At 45.4% G+C, this 23,138-nt stretch overlaps 1 protein-coding gene across 2 annotated transcripts in view; it reads right to left on the reverse strand.

Annotated features, from left to right (window-relative positions):
- The window catches only part of kcnd2 (potassium voltage-gated channel, Shal-related subfamily, member 2), a 94,342-nt gene that overhangs the window by 50,634 nt on the left and 20,570 nt on the right, over positions 1-23,138 (reverse strand). The gene's annotated exons all lie outside the window — the stretch shown is intronic.

The raw sequence follows: 23,138 nt of genomic DNA on the forward strand, positions 1-23,138 counted from the left end.
CACATTCTTGTGTGTATATGTTTAATAGTGCCTCAGTCCTGTGCCTCTGGTTGCTTTGTTTACTCCAACATACCAGAACCTCTTCCTCTCTCTATCTCTTTATCTCTCTTTCTCTATCTCTCTCTCTCTCTCTCTCTCTCTCTCTCTCTCTCTCTCTCTCTCTGTCACAGATTATTTTCATATAGCTTAGAATGTAATTTGCAGGTAATACACCTGTTGCTAGTGTGTGTGTGTGTGTGTATGTGTGTGTGTGTGTGTGTGTGTGTGTGTGTGTGTGTGTGTGTGTGTGTGTGTGTGTGTGTGTGTGTGTGTGTGTGTGTGTGTGTGTGTGTATACCTGGATAACAATATTTGCAAGCTTTTTCTCCAGTTCTGTCAGGGGGAAGAGCTCATACATATTCATGAGCAATCACATTTGTCCAGGCTAAAAGGGAGGAGCCATGGATGTCCCCTCCTCCAGCCCATGCTGCACTATGCCCTTCTCCTCTCATAACTCCTGCTGAACCCTGAACTGAGTCTGGGACTCCAGCTGGCGTGATCTCCATACAGATATCATCATCTGATACGCATTCACCGCGGCTCTGAGCAGAGTGCCACCTGATTGGCTGCCACAACTCCAAAGTGTGTCAGGTATATTCTCGTCCCATAATTATGTAAAGACAACAGCAAGCCACCTTTAAAGTTTCTAGATTTCATATTTCTGTATGTCATGAATGGCTGAAGGGTTCCTAGGAAATCATATTGCTATTTCTAAAGTTTCTAAAGATTGTGTGTGTGTGTGTGTGTGTGTGTGTGTGTGTGTGTGTGTGTGTGTGTGTGTGTGTGTGTGTGTGTGTGAGTGTGTGTGTGTGTGTGTGTGTGTGTGTGTGTGTGTGTGTGTGTGTGTGTGTGTGTGTGTGTGTGTGTGTGTGTGAGAGAGAGAGAGAGAGTGTGTGTGTGCTGGGGGTAGCTGGTACGCAGTGGCAGAACAGATCATTCTCTGTTTCTCACTATGTTCCACCCTGTCCACCTCCACTCAACAGAAACACACATCTGAGCAGCCCATCACACATTCAGTGGTTCCCCGACAGCTCCAGTTTACACGCATGTCTGTCTTTCTCTCTGACTGTGTCTCTCTGTCTCTCTGCCCCTGTGTAGGCATCTAAAAGATTATGCATTTACCTCTCACAGACGATGCCATATATGTATAAACATGTATATATCTTTACATTTAAATATGCCTCATGAATATTCTTTTTATTCTTCATGTATGCCCAATGTATAAGTAAAAGGATGTGGTTCAATTTATTCCTTTTCCACAGCTTAAAAAAAAACAAATGCGTGCTGAGAACATCCAGACTAACAGAGTAACACACTCTCAATGAAAGCCTGTAATCCTCGTCTAGAACTCAGTGGAGCAGCAGGGACATTTGCCCTGAACACGATTCTCCGTGCGTCCACTTTACCCAAGCCCACGAGCCATCATTACGCACACAAGACCACTGAGATTTCACGAAACGGCGCAGGCCTTGTCTCACTTCCCAGCTGAAGAGCAGACACTTTTCTGCTCCAGCCGAGACGTGGCGACTGTCTAGCAGTAAATACTCCAGTCTCAGTCTCCTCAGTAAGAAGAGAGACGCTGTGTTATTCTGCTGGTGCGTGCCATGACTCATTTGGGATTTGGCCTGTTTTTGTAATAAATGAGTGTTCATAACCTTGTGTAGTTGGCAGGAAACTCAAACCATTATCAAACTGTTGTTTAGAACAAGGGGGCAGCATATAATCAATGACATCAGTAACATAAAATAAATGGGGCTTCATTGATTACTATGCAGTTAGCAACATTTCTTTGCCAGAAAATGAAAAAGGATTGAGAAAGAACCAAGACAAAACCAAGAACCAAGCTATTTCTGTAAACTATGTCTCCTGACAGAGGACTTCTAAAGCATAGGGATACTTTAAGTCTTCGAGGAAAGCTCTTGAAAGCTGAGCTTGCTTGGGACCAGATGAACATCTCCTAAACCATGATAGAGGACCACATGCAGAACACTTTTCAACTCCAGGTCTTAACGGCACATCAGTACATGTGAGGAGACATTATCATACGGAAGGACTACAAGTCAAAATTCAAAGACGAGTTTGGGCACTAAATCTGTGCTCTTGGAATTGTCCCACACCAGCTATCTATATTTCAGGATATGGAAGTCTAGGTGATGATGGCTTTCAGAAAATAAAATTGTTTCACCAGAAATATTCATTTTGTACAGTGGGTTTCAGTAGAAATCCAAGCACAAAAATGGCCCCTGTAATGGCAGAAAAAGAGGCAGATTGCAACTCCGCAGACTCGTGCTTCCAAACTTTGTAAAGACGTCCTTTGCTATGGAATAAAATCAAAGCAATAACCAAGAGTATAATGGATTAGCAATCCAGTGGTTAGCTGCAGCATTTCAGCAGAACCAGGCGCACAATGAGGAGATAAAGAGTAGGGACCTGGCTTAAGAGTGTGGAAGCATTTTGTTGTGATTACGAGAAGCCATTAGATTTGATTTATGCACCAGGCAAAAGCAATGAGAGAAATAACATTGGAAGAGCATAACACAGAGAACAAGAGAGAATTTTATATAGGCTCTGATACATTAGGCAGGGGAGAGATGCATTAAATAGACTTTTATTTATTTGGATGAAAAACTAAACAGTTGCAAGGGTCTGGCAAACCATCCATCAAAAAGTGAAATATAGCTATGAAATATATTTAGCTATAAATAGGGGAATCTTGGAAAGCTAACTTAAAATTCAACCCAGGGTGAGTGAAATGGGTCCATGCCCACCCCTTCTTGAACTAAGTTATCATGGGATGACAAGAACCAAACTCGCATGCAGTTTCTGGAAAGTCAGTAGTACAACAGCCAGGTAAAACTCACATTCAGGACCATGGACAGTAGGCCTCCCTGATCCTATGCTGTCAGGATGCAGATCAGCACCACGGCTAGCTCCCCATTTCCATAACAGCACTCTTACCATCAAAATGAGCAACAAACACATCAGAACATTGTCATCTCATCAATTGGTAGCTTCTAAAAGGACAAAGACTGTAGCACAGAACATGCGCTGTAAGATAACTGAGTGACTAACCTCCCTTTTTCTGCACTCGGGAATCTCAAAATAGAAGCTACCAAAAACGGTCCCCGCCAGAGAGGCTGACACCTTGTCCAACAGCTATTCTGTTACCCAGCCCTCTGAAAGGAAAAGGGGAAAAAATGAAAAAGTAAAAAAAAAATCATAATCTGTTCTGGCATTAGTTCATAAAATAAGTTCACATATCTTGATCACAAATGATCTTTTTAGTTATTGTTATGGACAAGACGTTTTTTTTGTGGACACTTTCCCTCAGTAAGGCATTTTTCCCCCCCTCACTTCCCGCTGATGACTGATGACCGGTAGATGTGGCATCAGCGTGCCGTGAGCAGCATGAGAATCAGGCTGAGTGAGGCTAGCCCCTGGCCAGGCCACCACTGGTCCTGCAGGCAGAGGAGGGCTTAGCGGACCAACGGCTCTCTCTCCAGCACTGAGCTGCCTTTAGATCCACCCTAAGCCCTCATTTCAGCTGCAGAATCCTTCAGCCAACACCCATCCTCGCCCACCCAGAGGCTGCTAGTGAGCACAGAGTCCACACGTCTCTCCAGCTCTCTCCCCCCGGTCCGCTTTCTCAGGCTGCCTCCAGGGTTTTACGTCTATCACCTTTATTTCTGTCTTCTTCTGTCCTTGTTACTCTCTCACACCTTTGCCTCATTATTAAATTAGCACCTCCTCCATGCCCCTCATTCCCTCTTGTAGCTTCGGTTTTTCTATCTCTCTCTCTCTCTCTCTCTCTCTCTCTCTCTCTCTCTCTCTCTCTCTCTCTCTCTCTCTCTGTACCTTCATTAGGGGAAAGCTCTGTGCACATCTGCTGAAGGGCTCGTTACTATAATAATGAATCGTTATGTGAGAAAATGCTTCTCCATTAAGTGAGAAGATGAAGGGACAAATCACCTTTCATTTGGTGGAGGGTCCAGATGGAGCCAGTCACTGTGAGTTGTGAGTTAGCTCCAGTACCGACGCGTCAGCGCCACTCTGAGCGTGTGCCACCGTGACCCGGCTCAGCATGTGCAGAGACAATCCAGCTGTTTCTGAATCCTACTGACTAACATGTGTTATACCAAACACCATGCCATACTGGATACTTGGTTGTTGACTGAGTGCAGGAAGTGTGCCTGTGCCTGTGTGTGTGTGTGTGTGTGTGTGTGTGTGTGTGTGTGCATGCGTGTGTGCCTGTGTGTGCGTGTAATGTGTAAAATGTTGGAGTAGAATCCAAGGCCACCCAGTCACCACACTACCTGTAACCAGCGTGTGCTTCTTAAATACATACAATGAACATATTTGATGATGTACATTTTTAACATGAATATAAAAGCCTTTGAAGATGCCTTTGAGGAACGGCCTCTTTATATGGAGACACTTCAAAATACCTTACATTCAACTTCACTGCAATGCACGTTTAAACACACAGATGCAGACATGGCACACACGTGCACCCAACACACACATTTCCTGGTTTTTCACTTGCGTACTCACACACTCACTTACTCACTCACCCACATGCTTCATTGTTTGTTCCCGTAGGTGCCTTAGTTGAGACGAGTTGAGGCTTTACTGCCTATTATTATGCCCGAGATGTGTCCAGCAGTCACGGTGACAGTAGGTAGTCAGAACGTTTAGGAACATTTACGGGTGTTTCCAGATCCAGCTGTGAAAACACTGCTCCATCACTCAGATCACTAAAGCACCAGGCAAGCAAACAGTAGCCTCACACTTCACATGCAGAATTACCACAGCACAGCATGAATGATGCAACAGTTATTTATGTGACAGGTCTCTTCGCGTGAGATTTACTGTCCACTTCAGATTGAATGCTTGTCTGTGTGTCTGTGTTGGTGTGGGTGTGCAAATGAGTTGGGGCAGGAACAGTGAAAGAAAACATACTATCAATAATTCATTGAGGCACAATTTCTCCATCTCCACTACTCCCAACCTCTTCTAGTTCTATGTCCCAGGACACCCTCTCTCTCTCTCTTTCTCTCTCTCACACACACACACACACACACACACACACACACACACACACACACACACACACCCACACACACACACACAGAAGATTTTTCTGTAACCCGCTCTCTGCGGTTTCTCTGTAGACCTCGGTCTGAGTGTGGAAGGTCCTTGAGAAATAAAATTAGACAGAGAGAGGGAGTCAAATCTGCTACTTTTTTATTAAATTTCCTGTCTGCCAAGGCCGAGTCCAGCACCAACCCCCAGCCACTACAAATACCCCCCCCCCCACCCACACAAGCCACAAGCCACCCCCCACCTACCCTACCCCCCCCCCCCCCTTCACCTCCTCCCCACATTGTAATCGCATTTGTGGCCAGGTTTGAGCAGGCAGAGTGAAGGATGATTGTATTGGTGAGGTAATAACCATAGGGGGGCTGCAGAGGAAAACTATGCTAAATCAACACTACCACACAAGTGTAAATACACACAAAAGAAAACACTGATCTTTAGATTACTCATCTCTGCAATGGCCTAAGACCTCAGCACAGGTTGTGATACTGTAGACAAACTCTCACCAGTTATCACATTAGGTTGCAGTTATGATTTGAGACCTCTCAAGGGGAGCTGAATCTAATTGGACTGGGGGTGTGTTCTAACCCAGCTGATTGACAGCAATATGCACAAATGTCTGTGCCAGTGTATCCTTAGTCACACTGGTGCTGCTAGTTAATTCCGAAGAAACAGGAAGCTGTCAGTCCCAATGGCCACGGTCTGCTCTCAAATGAAATATACATCCCAAATAACCTAATAAACTCTAATGAAGTTTGAAAATCGATGTGGTGGTTGTAGAAGCTTTTTACAAATTTCACTAATGTTGTCTGATATTTTCAGATAACGCTGAAACAACAGTTCTTTTGATAGACAAGAAAAACTGTAATGACAGTCAATCGGTTCACTGAAAACCACACGAACCTTCCAGCTCAATAACTCTTAGCATTGCTATTGTACTCATGAGAACATTCCCCCAACATAGATCAAGAGGACTGAGTCACTCTCTGCAAAAGTACTGCTTGATTAATAATGATAACAGTTCATATTTTGAACATGAAAGCAAAGAACATTAGAAGAATATCAGAACCAGAGATCCAATAAACCCTGTTGTGTGACATCTGAACAGTGCATTTGTTTCAGCTATGTCATAATCCACTGGGACACAAAACATGTTATTAGCTGTTGATGTGCTGATGGTACTCAAAGCTCATCAAAAGACAATAAATAATACAGACAAAATTGGAAATAGTTTTTCAGTCTCTTCAAATACTAGTGTTACAGGCACATTTTGGATTATGGGACGTTCCATGTTCCAGTCACAATATCAGGCTAGAAGAGAGAAAAGGAGGAATCAGATCTTATTTTTCAAGATGTGACTTGGCATTGTAGTGAAACAATAAAAGGGATAGACAGAAGGTAAGAGAGAGGGAGAGAGAGAGGGAGGGAATGTAAGAGGGAGAGAGAGAGGAAGAGAGAGATGGGGAGAGAGAGGACAGTCTGAGGTGTAGTGCTGTAACAGTAGAGCAGGTGTGATATACAGTGTGTAATATGTAACACGGGATAGTGATTACAATCACTGTGTCCATCACCACTGACCAACGTGTCCCTGCTCCCAATGTTCACATCAACCACCTTACAAATGGCCAAAGGCAACAGGGTCTGGGACAACAGCCAGGCGTCCTCTCGTCTCCACGGTTATATATGGTAGTACCATGTGTTGAAGCATCACTACGGTTACAGAACAGCTTATATGATGATGCAAGGGAGGAAACCGCTAGAACCATGCAATATATTTATATGTAAAAGAGCTGTAGATGTGGATGAGAGACTACAGATAGAGAATAGGAAAAATGCATAATAAAGAGAGAAAGAAGGAAAGAGAGAGAGAGAGAGAAAGCAGGTGGGAGAGTGAGAGAAATAAATATGTAGCAAAATGTCACTGATTGAGAGACAGAAACAAATTCACCACACCTCTCACTATACAACAATCATCTTAGTTGTATTCATATATTCAAATATTTACTCTACTCATATACATAGTATTAATTTTATAACTAGTTTGTTACTTATGACAGTGTTTTGCTCAGTTAAATTTTATTTTTTTTGCTCATTATTATACAGGTATAGTCATGCCAATAAAATTGAGAGATAGAAAGAGAGAGAGAGATAGAGAGAGAGAGAGAGAGAATGAACAGATGTGGCATGCATCACTCTTGCTAACTCCAGTATTCATCAGTGTCTGTGACGCCCACACACACATTTTAAGTAAAATCGTAAAAGTGATCCAGTGAACATGTCGTTCTGTTTGGGGTAATTATTCCCAGATCTCATGTTGATCTAGCACGTGTTTCTTCATTCCCAGGGCATTTCTGCACAAACCTTTGAATGGTGAGGGTAAAATCTCTCAAAGTCAAAAACTTCAAAACATCTCTTCTGCAGCTATGTTTGAGGTCATCGCTATGACAGCTCAGGAGATACTACAGAGTGTTTTTTTTGAAGTTCTCACTTTTGCTCAGTTTTAAAAGTGGCATGTCGCGAGCATTATGTCAACCTTACATGCCAAAAGCACTGAGAACTGTCATAACATGCTGTGTCATTTTACCCCACAGTCACGACACATCCTAATGTCAGCAAAAATCTGTCACCTGACATAATTATGACAAAAAAAACATGACATGACAGCTGATGCTTTTAGCAAGAAACATCTAAAAATGTCAGTTATCGTGAAGGTGTCATGTAGCCTTCTAAACAGTATCTTTCAGTAAAGTGTTAGACATGTTACTGACCTGTAATAACATGTTATTGTCCTGTAATAATGTGTTACAGACTTATAATAACATGTTATTGTCCTGTAATAAGGTTACGCATAGGTAATAACACGTTACTGACCTGCAATAACATTGCACTGCTGATTCAAAGTACTAGAGATCAACAAAATGCAGCAACTAAGAATTATTTCTCTGGATGTAAAAATTCAAATCATATTGAATATGACGAATGTAAAATGAACATACAACCTGTAAAACTACACAAAGGAGGACAAATCTTCTCCTCTCTCCTCATGCCAGACACAAACAGCCGAGCTAAGGTGTTAAACGGTCGGCAGGCCGGCGAGTTGAGCGCAGAAGAACAGCTCTGCCCATCAGTGCTCAGCATCCCTAGAACAGGCTGCGTGACAGGCAGGCAAACATGGCGGAGAGCATGAGGGAGATGCACCCAGCTGCCGAACACCAAACGCTCTCGTGGAGGACACACACACCAATTAATATTTAACACATGCGGATGAACATGGAGAGAAAGAGCAGGAGAGAGCAATCAAAACCAGATAGCACTGCTGCTGACCTGGACATCTGACCTGGAATGTAGTCAGTGTTACTGAGCTTGAAATGAGACAAACATCACGAAACACTGCAAATACTCTCTCTCTCTCTCTCTCTCTCTCTCTCTCTCTCTCTCTCTCTCTCTCTCTCTCTCTCTCTCTCTCTCTCACACACACACACACACACACACACGTGCACAAACACACACACACACACACACACACACACCCAATCACTATCATGTACCACTGGTCAGAAGGGGACTAAATGCTGCAATGCAAGTACACAGCCCAGGAGATGTAGCAAGTGGAGTATGGAAGCCCAGAGGGGACAAACTACACTAATTAAACAGTTTACTCTCCTTGCATGTTGGATTGAAAGCATTAACAGTTCCTTAGCCTTAAGCAGTCTGTTGTAGTGGCACTCACACTCACAAATGTTTATTAAGATAAATAATTCAAAAGTAAAAGTAGGTAAAATCAAGAATAAGCAAACAAACCATTTTATTTATGTATGCTGCTCAAAAACGACACACCCAACAGTGTGTCTTGGTAGAAGGAGGTCAGAAGGAGGGAAAGGCAGGGTTTGAGAGGGCGAGGTGTGGCAACATGGCCCAGCTGATGAAGGAATCAATCGTGACTAGATCTGCTGACACGCACGTTAACCCCTCCCACACCACCCTGCGTTCGACGCACCGCTGGTTATAAACCCGTCTCAGTCGTGCCTGGAACCTTCATTTCACATGTTCTCCACTGATGATCGATAGGAATGCGGGCTCTATAGATAATCAATGCTAATAATAATATCACCCTTCACTGGTTCGGGCTGTGACAGTGCTGACTAAGCTAACGCTTCCCCATGAGCAATCTGAATACGATAGACCAGCCGCACATGGATCCAATACATGCAGATGGCATTCATGTGCTTGTGGCTCCCATGGACGCCTTTCAATTTAAACGGAATACTGGAACTATAATTGCAGGGCTAAGGCACCGAGTTGCGTCAAACCTGTGTGAATTAATCAAACTGCTCATGTAATACGTTTTCATGCCACTCTCTGTCTCAGAGAGCTTCACTAAAAGCCAGGGCTTTGGCAACCTTGTGAAACCCGAACATCACGCCGAAATGCTCACTAAACCTTTGAGGCTGCCTTCTTACCGCTCCTGTAGAAGTCAACTCCTCACAAAGTGCTTATCTGTCATTCAAATGCAAACACTCTCATCTGCACGCACACACATACACGCACATGCACGCACGCGCGCACACACACGCACTATCACTAATGCATCACAGATGAGCTCTGTATCAGGAAAATCTGGTTCACCTAGAGTGGCAGCTAAATTATTTCTGCTCAGAGGGAGAGAGAGAAAGAGAGAGAGAGAGAGAGAGAGAGAGGGAGAGAGAGAAAGAGAGAGAGAGAGAGAGAGACCTACTCAGGCTAATGTCGAGATCCTAAAGAGCCTGGAACTCACTATCTAAATGGTGCACAAAGGAGGAAACTGCCATGCTGACTGGCGACCCAGAGCCATGTTCAGACACCGGAGGAGGGCTTCTAGGTTCAGACCTCCGCTGGGGAAGCCAGAGAGGTGAGCGGTCTGCCGTCTGCAGCACAGGTATCGTTCTGCGCTGACCCATGACCCCATGATCAGGCCACTGGCCACTCCTCCTCCCATACTCTTCGCTCTGGAACAAAGGCTCGTCACAAGAGATAAGGAAGTCTGTGCAGGGACACTTAATCCATCTTTTACTCTTTCTTCTCTCTTTCTATCCCTCTGTCTCTTTCTGTCTCTCAAAGGGCTTGAAGAAGATTATCAGACTGAATCTCCACTTCTGTGCATGATCGTCTTCTCTGAGGCAGGCATGCAGGCCACACAGAGAAAACAGGCTTCCTGTGTGGGAGGAGAACCGGCATGAGGAGAACCTGCATGTGGGGATCTTGGAGGAGGAGACCAGGCATGAGGAGACCAGGCATGAGGAGAACCTGAATGAGGAGAACCTGAAAGAGAAGATCCTGAAGGGGACCTGCACATTCTCTTTTGTGTTTGTGCTGGAGTAGGACCAGGAATAATTTCAGAAGGCAACAGAGTCATTGTACTTCTATAAACCGCAGTTGTTTTAACTGTTTTGAGCATTTCCATTTACACGTGCACAGCACAAGACCTCTTCAAATACCAAATGTTGGTGACATCAGAATAAGAAACAAATAAGTGTCTTTCCTCTGTTTGTGGAGAACCAATAAACATGGCATGAAGCCATCCACTCAGCCCTGCAGCTTGGAGCTCACCAGCTAACCGTACTGAGAAATCCGCACTGACCAGCCCCTAACTGCACCAGTAACCAGCCCCTAACTGCACCAGTAACCAGCCCCTAACTGGACCAGTAACCAGCCCCTAACTGCACCAGTAACCAGCCCCTAACTGCACCAGTAACCAGCCCCTAACTGCACCAGTAACCAGCCCCTAACTGCACCAGTAGCCAGCCCCTAACTGCACCAGTAACCAGCCCCTAACTGCACAAGTAACCAGCCCCTAACTGCACCAGTAACCAGCCCCTAACTGCACCAGTAACCAGCCTCTAACTGCACAAGTAACCAGCCCCTAACTGCACCAGTAACCAGCCCCTAACTGCACCAGTAACCAGCCTCTAACTGCACCAGTAACCAGCCCCTAACTGGACCAGTAACCAGCCCCTAACTGCACAAGTAACCAGCCCCTAACTGCACCAGTAACCAGCCTCTAACTGCACAAGTAACCAGCCCCTAACTGCACCAGTAACCAGCCTCTAACTGCACCAGTAACCAGCCCCTAACTGCACCAGTAACCAGCCCCTAACTGCACCAGTAACCAGCCCCTAACTGCACCAGTAACCACCCCTAACTGCACAAGTAACCAGCCCCTAACTGCACCAGTAACCAGCCTCTAACTGCACCAGTAACCAGCCCCTAACTGGACCAGTAACCAGCCCCTAACTGGAGTAGGAGGCACTGGGTCTTCACTGTTGGGCAACTTATTTCCTGGCGGTTCACACACGCCGCTTCACCGCAGTGGTCCTAGTGCCCGTCATCTCTGTCATTACTTCAGCCAGATCTGGGCTGCTCGTCGCAGTATTTGGAACTCTAAACTTGCTTTACAGCCAATCAACACAGAACGTTATTTGGATTGTCATAATATTTGGGTTGATATAATCCCACTCCAAACATGCACATGCAAATGTGCCCTCCTGCATGTTCATGCATAGTCGTTGAAATATGACGACTGGTTGAAGCACAGGTAAATATGTAAATGATATTCAACAAAAACACAGAGAACCTAAGAAGACGGTATGAACGTGACTAAGCGATGATCCGGTGGGCCGGTCCTCTGTCCTCTGTTCTGCTCAACACTTCTGGACAGTCAGTGCATGGACAAAATGTGGGAGCAAGAAAACTCCAGAGAACAGATTCCCTTCATGTCAGTGGACTGCACATAATATATAGGAATATAATAACAAATATGTACATGTGGTAGAGTTCAGAGAGAACCTCACCAATAATACCACATTCACTAGGGCACCTCAGAGAAAGAGACACACCTAGTACTAGACTCCCTAACCCACTAAACCCCAAACCCAACTAAAATGACTACAAACACACAAAACACTACAAAAACACTACATATACAATACAGTATACACTTAAATACAATAACAAGATTAAAAGTATTACTATATAGACTATAGTAATATAATACTATATAAACACACAGACACACAAGTGTATGAGAGCAGCTTTGCAAGAGAAAAGCAAACGCAGCGTCCAGGCGAGAAGTGAGTCACACTTCAACCTCTTAGAACTACAGTCCTCTAACTCATAATCTTCTACATACTGGAATATTGTCAGCTATTCCCCCATCTCTGCCAGCCTGACACACACACAAACACACACACACACACACACACACACACAAAAACATCCCCAAGCCCCGCACATATACATCCGCAACTGACAAATAAACCAATCAACTAAGCAAAATCTCGAAGCAGACACAGGCCCTCTGCCCAATTATCCACGAACGATTTGTCTGCAGTTTCGTGTTTGTAAGATCCTCGAAGTTTAAAGAAATCGAAACAAATCTGAGGCATCTAATCTTTTTCTCTAATGAGGACCTAAAAAATCTTCCCCATTCCTGCACCGTGCGCCGCTTCAATAAGTCACTTGGCCCTTCAATTCAATTCAGGACCTGGAAACTTTATTGGCCTGACTGCACAATACAATACTGGCAGGTCAAAACTCAATTTCAGTAAAACATATGAACAGAAAATGGAATGGTGTATTATTTGACCATTATTATGGCTGAGGCAGTGTTATTTAATTAGAGCAGCAGTGATATTGCCTGGTGGACACTGTCTCCTCGTAGTGGAGGTGAAAGGCAGCACCTCCTCCTCTCTAACGCGTGCCTCATAGATTTCGCACTTCAGGGGTCTCAAAGGACGCTTCTGCCCACTGAACGTGGTTCCTGGGCAATTTCCTGACACTCTGTGTCTTTCCGGACCCTGGGAATGAGAATCTGCCCCACTGCCTGTGTCCTCTTATGTAAGCAATATGACTGTCCCTCTCCAGTGTCCCCTCCCCTGTCCTCTCCTGTCTCTCTCTCTCTCTCTCTCTCTCTCTCTCTCTCTCTCTCTCTCTCTCTCTCTCTCTCTCTCCCTCTCTGTTCGACTTTTATGGAGATGTGTATGATGAATTAGGGACATAAACAGGCCAGATGCAATCAGCCCAGGTATGACTAAATTTAGCACCAGTTTGAACGTATGTATGTGAAAATTGTGAAATGCACCGGCGCTGTAATCTTAAACGTCCTCAGAGCGTCCACAGATCCCAAAACTGGGTAGTGTGTGTGCTGGACGGGGCAAGAGTGAACATTTGATTAACACAATGACACTCACGTCATTAGTCCTCAGGCATCTGGTCACCTTGAGGTCCCAGTTGTATCTGTTAAACACACACACACACACACACACACACACACACACACACACACACACACACACACACACACACTTGACCCATAATAGAGTCAAGGGCTTCCCTGGTCAGGGACTTGGTTTCCTGCAATGTCATTTGCTAGATTATAATAGGAATGAGAGGAACACACCTGCTTGTTCACTACATAGTCAAAGCTCCCCATGCAGTCAATGTATGATCAGTAAAGCAAGTGAGGTTTGCCTAAGTGTTTGCTTTGGCCTGATAATCAGTGGAACGGGGATCGACTAGCTGTGGCAGCTAGGAGGAGCTGAATGTTGTTGAGTGACAAGGTGCAAATTGAAAAGAGAGAAAGAAAAAGATATATAGAGAGAGAGAGGGACTGACAGACAGGCTGATATTGCTGGTGTAAAAAAAATGGAATCAGTCACACTGGTCCCTTTTTCATCCGCATGCTATATCCTGTTTTGCGGCAACTTTGCCTGAGGACCTCATTTACAAACAAAGCATCATGGCCAATAATATACAACAGAATCCCCCAGTGGTTCATAGCAAAGCACAACTACCGTTTAAGACGCACCCTCAAATAATCTGTCCTATGTAATTCGCACTAACAACTACCGTTTAAGATGCGCCCTCAAATAGTCTGTCCTATGTAATTCGCACTTGCTGTAATAAAGAATCGTGTTCGCGGAGAATTACGGCCCCGGCAAGCAATCAATTGTAAGTGTCAGTGGTGTTTTGGTGACTGAGGAGCAGGAGTCCTAGTCCTTCCTGTGTCTCGTCCACCCGCTCCGGTAGTGTCTCCAGCCCGGTTGGCAGTGGTACCATCCACTCAGCACTGTGAGCTGAATGACCGACCGGTCGAATGGAATAACACTCCCGCCAATGTCTTAGTTTATGCCAACATGAGTGGCAGCTTCACGCCAGTCCTGCATCTGAGGTTCAACACCAGAGTGTGTCGGGTTCAGTCCACACTATGATATCTGTGCTCAGCTCGATTCATCTGTGGCACTAGAGAGAGAGAGAGTGTGAGCAGAGAGGCCGAGAGTGCTGGTCAATCTCCATGGTGATTTACTTCACCAGGAAACGGCACGACTGAGATTTAATATATGAACTGGGGCCGTGTGGGACGGCGTCTCTCTGAAAGAGAGGTTGGTGTTGGCCTACAGCACAGGATTAACGACACGGTACTGCAACTCTGAGTACGAGAAAGGTAGGAGCCAACCAGCCAGCAGCTTAGTACAACATAGAGAGATACAGAAGGGGGGGAGGTGGAGAGAGAGAGAGAGAGAGAGAGAGAGAGAGAAAGAGAGAAAATGTCTTTCTCTTTTCTTGCAATCTGTTTGCTGACATTTCAATCTGAAGTGACAAGCGCCTTGTGTCTCCTGGCAGGTCTTTAAATTCTCCATTCACACACTCCAAAAAACAAAAGCCATGTCAATAGAGTTCAACCCACACACACACACACACACACACACACACACGTGCAACCAGTGATTCAGACAGGTACTGAATATACATGTGGGATCCATTCAGACTGACACACGTGTGCATGCATTCTAGCTTTTGAGCAAACATATACAAACACTCATGCACACAGTCATGTGATAACTGGATTTGATGTCCTGCAATACTTACGCGCTTTCCACTGAGGAAAGTTTAACTGACACATGGTACATGCATGCACACAACTCTTACACACTCAGTCTGTTTATGACAAATAGTTCAAAGACAAACACACGCACACACACACTGATGAGCTACGTGTGGTATGGTTACTAGTCAAAATGGTAATGTGCCTTTGAGAGGACATTAGCCATTCACACACTGTTTGGCCAGTGGAGTCCAGCACTGCCAGACAGGTGCATTTGCCATGGAACGCAAAAGACCCAGAGCCATGGAACAGGGGTATGAGAATCACTTACACATGCTTTACCAAACACACGCACACACACACACACACACACACACACACACACACACACTCAGCAGGACCTCTAATCTGACAATGTCGCAATTGCATTTTTAATGTCTAAGCATCAACAGTCATCATCATCATCATCATCATCATCATTATGATTATTCATGATTGACATCATAAAATGCATCATCTTAATTGTATTTTCTCACCAGTGGCCACATTACAGCATTTTTAATCATTCTTTTGTGTAATCGAAAACAAAACTAGAAACAACAACAGCGAGACATCAGTTTTGATTTCAGGGTAATGCTGAAATCTGATAAGTGCACAAGAATCTAATATTCTGTACACTAAACTCATAAATGTAAGTGGGTATACTATAAATTAATATATGTTAAACTCATAAATGTAAGTGGGTATGCTATGGTTTAATATATGTTAAACTCATAAATGTAAGTGGCTATACTATGGTTTAATATATGTTAAACTCATAAATGTAAGTGGCTATACTATGGTTTAATATATGTTAAACTCATAAATGTAAGTGGCTATACTATGGTTTAATATATGTTAAACTCATAAATGTAAGTGGGTATGCTATGGTTTAATATATGTTAAACTCATAAATGTAAGTGGGTATGCTATGGTTTAATATATGTTAAACTCATAAATGTAAGTGGGTATACTATGGTTTAATATATGTTAAACTCATAAATGTATGTGGGTATGCTATGGTTTAATATATGTTAAACTCATAAATGTAAGTGGGTATGCTATGGTTTAATATATGTTAAACTCATAAATGTAAGTGGGTATGCTATGGTTTAATATATGTTAAACTCATAAATGTAAGTGGGTATGCTATGGTTTAACATATGTTAAACTCATAAATGTAAGTGGGTATGCTATGGTTTAACATGTGTTAAACTCATAAATGTAAGTGGGTATGCTATGGTTTAATATATGTTAAACTCATAAATGTAAGTGGGTATACTATGGTTTAATATATGTTAAACTCATAAATGTAAGTGGGTATACTATGGTTTAATATATGTTAAACTCATAAATGTAAGGGGGTATACTATGGTTTAATATATGTTAAACTCATAAATGTAAGTGGGTATACTATGGCTTAATATATGTTAAACTCATAAATGTAAGTGGGTATACTATGACCTTTCCAGATGCAGTGGGACCTGGAACTTTCCAGTATACAGAGGCTTCAAATGCTCAACAGTATGGATCAAAGCAGTTTTGAGATGATGGTCAGGCACTTTTTACAGCTGTCTCCCTCAAGCCCTCTCATTGGCTCTCCCATCTGACCAATCATGGAAAGCTACCGAGGTCACTGGACCTGGGGATAAACTAGTCCTTGTTTGAGGCTGTGAAGCTAACAGACCTTTGGAGGAAGGATAAAGAGAGACAGAGAACACAGCTCATCTGCAAACCTCCCTAATCCCAGGAGGTCACAGTGAGGTTAACTCCCCAAAACACGAGAGGCGTCCTGAATTCTAACCAGTGAGCAGCGGGGAGATCACCTTGCTCTCTGCTTGGAAGAGTTCTATGACCACAATTTAGCCTATGGAACAGGTCATACTGCCAAAATTAGCAATGTCTTTGCTGTTTTCAGAGACTACACTGCAACAGTGAAAGAACAGCAGAACTGCATACTACTAATAATAATCATAATAATGCAAAGCAAAGGACTTCAGCACACACCGTGAGCAGTTTAGCAGGGCAATCTTGTGGGATTAAGATATTGCCTTATTCTGAATTAGGGGATTAAGGCACTGGTTTAAGATATAAGGAAAAACACGATACTGGTTTAACTGTGTAGGCATGAGGAGCCATTGAACCACAACCCTATTTTCAAACTTGTTTATCATCTAGGAGAGACTAAGGCAGTGCTCTGAGGGTTCTGGGAGGTGGAGGGAGTGGTATAAAACATAGCTGAGGTTTCAGTAATGTACTGAAGTACTGAAGAGTACTGACTGCACACTCGGAGAGATCAGTGGTGCATGATGCCTTAGCCTGCGCATGACTCTGCTCATTAGTGAGCAGAGTGAGAGGTCTGCTCAAAGTGATACTTATGAGCAATTAGCTCTCGCTCTGTCTCACAAACACACACACACACACGGACACACACGGACACACACATGCATATATGCACACATACATACAGGCGCACATGCACATACACACACGCACACACACACACACACACACACACACACACACACACACACACACACACACACACACACAAAAACACGCTTGCACACACACACACACACACACACACACACACACACATACACACTCAAACACACGCTCGCACACACACACACGCGCGCACACACTCGCTCTCTCTCTCCCCTGATATCCCTTAGACAGGAAGCCAGAGTCATCTTGGGCCAAGTGAATGGTACATCTGGAGATCTTCACAGAGCACGAACACAGACCAGAGCAGGAAGCACCAGACCAGCGGGGCCTCACTAAGCAGATGATGTGGAGAGACGTCTAGCTCCACTCCTCCAACCCACACTGGCGGCTCGGCAGATGCCACTAATGCCATTACCGTGGACTCAGCTGCACTTATGCATGCAAACAACATTTGCAAATGTTTATTTATTTATTTTGAAGACTAATAAGGTCAGTTCTTGCAGTGCCCACGCGGGCCTTGTTCTGGGTGTTCCTCACGGCCGCACTGATCCTTGTGCCTGCGGAGACCACGTGATCCTGCCGTATCGGAGGGCATAATCGGAGTGGGTAAAACCGGCCCGCTATTCCCACTGGAAGCACACGCCAATACATCACAAGTGCTTATTGAAATCTGCCACATGGCTCTGCAGGGACCTTCTGCAGCTCAGCGTTGGGTCTCCACTAGATGTTGTACCTTTGGGAGGCACCAGAACGCTGTATTGCGCTTATTGTCTGGAGAGCTCTCCTCCGGGAGCACAGAGCACATGCGCATGAAACACGCGGCCCGTGCAACGGTGACTCGGCTTGTGGCCACCGTTTACTCACAGAGGTTCTGGGACCGGTGTGGCCGTACTGGTGCAGCCCGTGTGTGTGTGTGTGTGAGATCTGCGTGGGGGAGGGGGCTGTACGCCTAAACCACAGGCTTGTCTTACGCACTGCATGGCTAGTTGGGCTGGGCCGGTCCAGGACGGGATGCTGTATTATGGTGGTTCTCCTGGGTTCCTGATATCGCTGCATTTTCTCAATTACCAGTAAGTCAAGACTCATCATTCATCCCCACTCAGCCTATGTGTGCGTGTGGGGTGTGTGTGTGGATAGGCACGTGTATCTTTTCTCGGGTGTGTGTGTATACGTGTGTGGGTGAGTACATGTGTTTTTAATGATTTCACAGTGAAATGCGTCTCTCAGGGTTCTCCCATCACTGGTGAGGAGCAGCTATCTTCTGCTCCTTCTCCCCAGAAGAGTCCCTCAGCTCTCCAAGCTTCTGGGCTTTTAAGCCTCACCAGCAACATGGAACAATCGCTCCTCAGCCAGGCGTGTGCCGGTCCAGCTCAAATACACACCCCACCTCAGGCTAGAGTCACTGCCAGCTCCACCTCACACACACACACACACACACACACACACACACACACACACACACACACACACACACACACACACACACACACACAGAGCCATAACCGTCTCTGCCAACAACCCTGCAGTGAGATGTGTTGTTTGATTCCTGTTGCCTCGATCTGTGTGAATGGTGCATTCATTCACTGCTTCATCTGTTCACGCAGCCCCTCAGCACCAAACTGCAGTATGCAGTGGCTCACACACACTAAACAACGCGCGTGTGAGCGAGGCGGTTGTGCCATTCTCCGTTTATTCATGTGCGTGTTCCATTAATCTTGTGCAGAGCAGCAACACCAAATGAGCGGCCCGGCACAAACATGTCTCCAGTGACATCTGTTCAGCTGGGCAAAGGCAGGCAAAACAACACCCACAAGTTCAGAGAATCTTCATTACACACTGCTGCTAATGTGTGTTAAGACCCATGGCAGCTGGCAGACTTCGGCAACCCGGAGGTGCCGCTCATACAACAGCATGATGGTGTGCGGGGAGTTATGGGAACTCAACCAAGTGCAGTGAGAGGAACATTCAGAGGGCTTCCTCCTGTCAGTCTCTTGGTTGAACTGTGTGTGTGTGAGGGTGGTTGGAGAGAGGGTGTGTGAGGGAGAGGGTGAGTGTGTGAGGGTGGGTGTGAGGATGAGTGGAGAGGGTGTTTGTGAGGGTGGGTGTGTGAGGGTGTGTGTGAAACGCCCTGAGGTAAACATGTGGATATGGTAATGAGTGAGGGTTAGTGTTACACTCTGAGGTAAACATCAACATGTTGATATAGTAGTGAGTGAGGGTTAGTGTTACACCCTCTGAGGTAAAAATCAACATGTTGATATAGTAGTGAGTGAGGGTTAGTGTTACACCCTCTGAGGTAAATGTCAACATGTGGATATAGTAGTGAGTGGGGGTTAGTGTTACACCATCTGAGGTAAATGTCAACATGTGGATATAGTAGTGAATGAGGGACTCTTCTTGTTTAAGTGAAATCCACTCATCTCACAGCTCTAATTACACTTTGATCTTCATTTATTACATATCACATCTGGCACAATTAACACAATGAGCCAGGCTGACTCAGTCAGGTCTGGTATTGTGTCTTTACACAACACACAAGCATGCCCGCATCTACACACACACGCCCACACACGCGCACACACACACACACACACACACACACACACACACACACACACACACACACACACACACACACACACACACACACAGCCAGATGCACAGCATGTCCTTCACAACACCTGGCACGATAGTATGAATGTTCGTAAGTGTAAGTGTGTAGGTGGATATGTGTGTGCATGAGTGTGTTTAATTCCAACTTGGGCAATTGCCTGTCATGTTTAATATGATGACAGAGTTTGGAAGTATTGCTGTAGTCATAGTGCAACAGCATGCTTTGTGAGTGTGTGTGTGTGTGTGTGTGTGTGTGTGTGTGTGTGTGTGTGTGTGTGTGTATTGGTGTGCTGGTTTACACTCCCCTGTGGTGCAGGGCTGCACTGTTGACAAACTCGCCCTCTGTAAATTAGCTTTTTATATGCACACTCTCAAGGCCTCACAATTACACATCCACCCTTAAGGTCACGTTACCATGGTTACAGCCTCCCTTGTCTAAGCTAATGCACGGTATTATCAATACCTCCTACAGTATCAACACAAGCTATCACTAATACGGGCCCTGTTTCTGGATCAATTCTGTCAAAGCAACAGCGTCCAGCTTCACAGGGCTGAGACGGTGTGGCGCTGGTGCTGGTTGTGTGTGTTTGGGAGGTAAGCCGGGTGTGAATGATGGCTGGGTGTGTGTGGACCGCTCTGACACACGGGCACAGAGCTCACATGGAACATCGCAAATGGACAGCCCTTGTTAAATAGAGTGTGAAAGTGTTGCCTTTGTGTGTGTGTGTGTGTGTGTGTGTGTGTGTGTGTGTGTGTGTGTGTGTGTGTGTGTGTGTGTGTGTGTGTGTGTGTGTTTGTGAGTGTGTGTGTGTGTGTGTGTCAGTCCATCTGCCTGAAACTCTTTGTGGCTATCCTACTTTTCGCTTTCCTTTACTTGTGTGTGTGTGTGTTTAAGTTTATAGCATAAAGATTTAAATGACATTTGGTGAGCTGTTTGTAATACATACAGTGTTTTCAAAAACAGTTTATTGTAACACTAAGTTTGACATGAGGGCTAGATGACATCTTTGATGTCCTAACCACGTTGTATGAGCCAGACTTACATAACATGGTGCTGTCACAAATGTTGATAGCCAATGCTAAGGACAGGTGGAACGGCCTATTTACAACACAGGCATAAATGTACATGCACAGTGTGTGTGTGGTGTTGGGCAAATCCATGAAGCAGCATGGCAACAGGCAGCATGGTCCAAAGAGCAGGCAAACCCTCACACAGGACCCTCACACAGGAACCTCACACAGGACCCTCATGCAGGACCCTCACATAGGAACCTCACACAGGACCCTGACGCAGGACCCTCACACAGGACCCTCACACAGGACCCTGACGCAGGACCCTGACGCAGGACCCTCACACAGGACCCTCACACAGGACCCTGACGCAGGACCCTCACACAGGACCCTCACATAGGACCCTCACACAGGACCCTCACACAGGACCCTCATGCAGGACCCTCACACAGGACCCTCACACAGGACCCTCATGCAGGATCCTCACATAGGAACCTCACACAGGACCCTCACATAGGACCCTCACACAGGACCCTGACGCAGGACCCTCACACAGGACCCTCACATAGGACCCTCACACAGGACCCTGACGCAGGACCCTCACACAGGACCCTCACACAAGACCCTCATGCAGGACCCTCACATAGGAACCTCACACAGGACCCTGACGCAGGACCCTCACACAGGACCCTCATGCAGGACCCTCACACAGGACCCTGACGCAGGACCCTCACACAGGAACCTCACACAAGACCCTGACGCAGGACCCTCACACAGGACCCTCACACAGGACCCTCATGCAGGACCCTCACACAGGACCCTCATGCAGGATCCTTACATAGGAACCTCACACAGGACCCTCACATAGGACCCTCACACAGGACCCTGACGCAGGACCCTCACACAGGACCCTCACATAGGACCCTCACACAGGACCCTGACACAGGACCCTCACACAGGACCCTCACACAAGACCCTCATGCAGGACCCTCACATAGGAACCTCACACAGGACCCTGACGCAGGACCCTCACACAGGACCCTCACATAGGACCCTCAAACAGGACCCTGACGCAGGACCCTCACACAGGACCCTCATGCAGGAACCTGGAGAGAAACCTCCAGCACAGGAACACAAAAGTGTGTAAAAAATAAAAAGGTTGTGAAGTTGTATGACATATCTGTCCTGACATAACACCCTTGGATATACGACTAGCAAAATGTGATGGTAGTCATCACCAGTTACTCTCACCACTCTCATAAAATATGTCATCCAGTGACACGGTGGTATTTGAACGATTTCGCAAGACTTGTAAAAGCTTCACCTTCTTGTTTCTTTTAACGACATACACAATATTTTATAGAAACTCACTGTCCACTTCATTAGAAACACCTCCACCTGCGCTCACTGTAAACTTCATTAGAAACACCTCCACCTGCATCCATTGTCCACTAAACTGGAAACCTTTGCACATACACTCACTGCCCACCTTATTAAGAACACCTCCACATCTGCTCACTGACCAGATTAGGTTTACCCACATTAAAATTTACAAGCATTTACACCATTTCACAATGCCCAGTTTATAGGCCACAAGCCGCTGCCAACCACACAAGGTCCGTATGATGGACCACACTCATTAATACTGACACAGCAGTAGCATGACTGTGGGTGTTGACCTAGTCCAACCGTCTCAGGCTCAGGGGAGTGGACATATCTCTGCGGGGCTGGGAGTGACACCCAAAACACGCCCCCTGCTGTGGAGCAAGAAGACGAACTTACCACTGTAAGTGGACATGTACAAGGTGCTTGTATTTTAGTAGCCCATGATTGTATTTACTGAATATTCACGAGCACAATGCATCATTTACATTGTGGTTGCCTCTGTGACACACACAGAATGCCAAGTACCTGTGAAGGCACAGCACACAAGACAGGCCAACACTCTCAGTTACATGGAAACATACTGTCCCGGGAGCGATTGCTTTACTGAGAGGTTATATGACACCTTGCGGGCAAAGATCGAGGGC

This window comes from Brachyhypopomus gauderio, chromosome 5 (assembly GCF_052324685.1).
Source record: "Brachyhypopomus gauderio isolate BG-103 chromosome 5, BGAUD_0.2, whole genome shotgun sequence".
NCBI classification, from domain to species: Eukaryota; Metazoa; Chordata; class Actinopteri; order Gymnotiformes; family Hypopomidae; genus Brachyhypopomus; species Brachyhypopomus gauderio.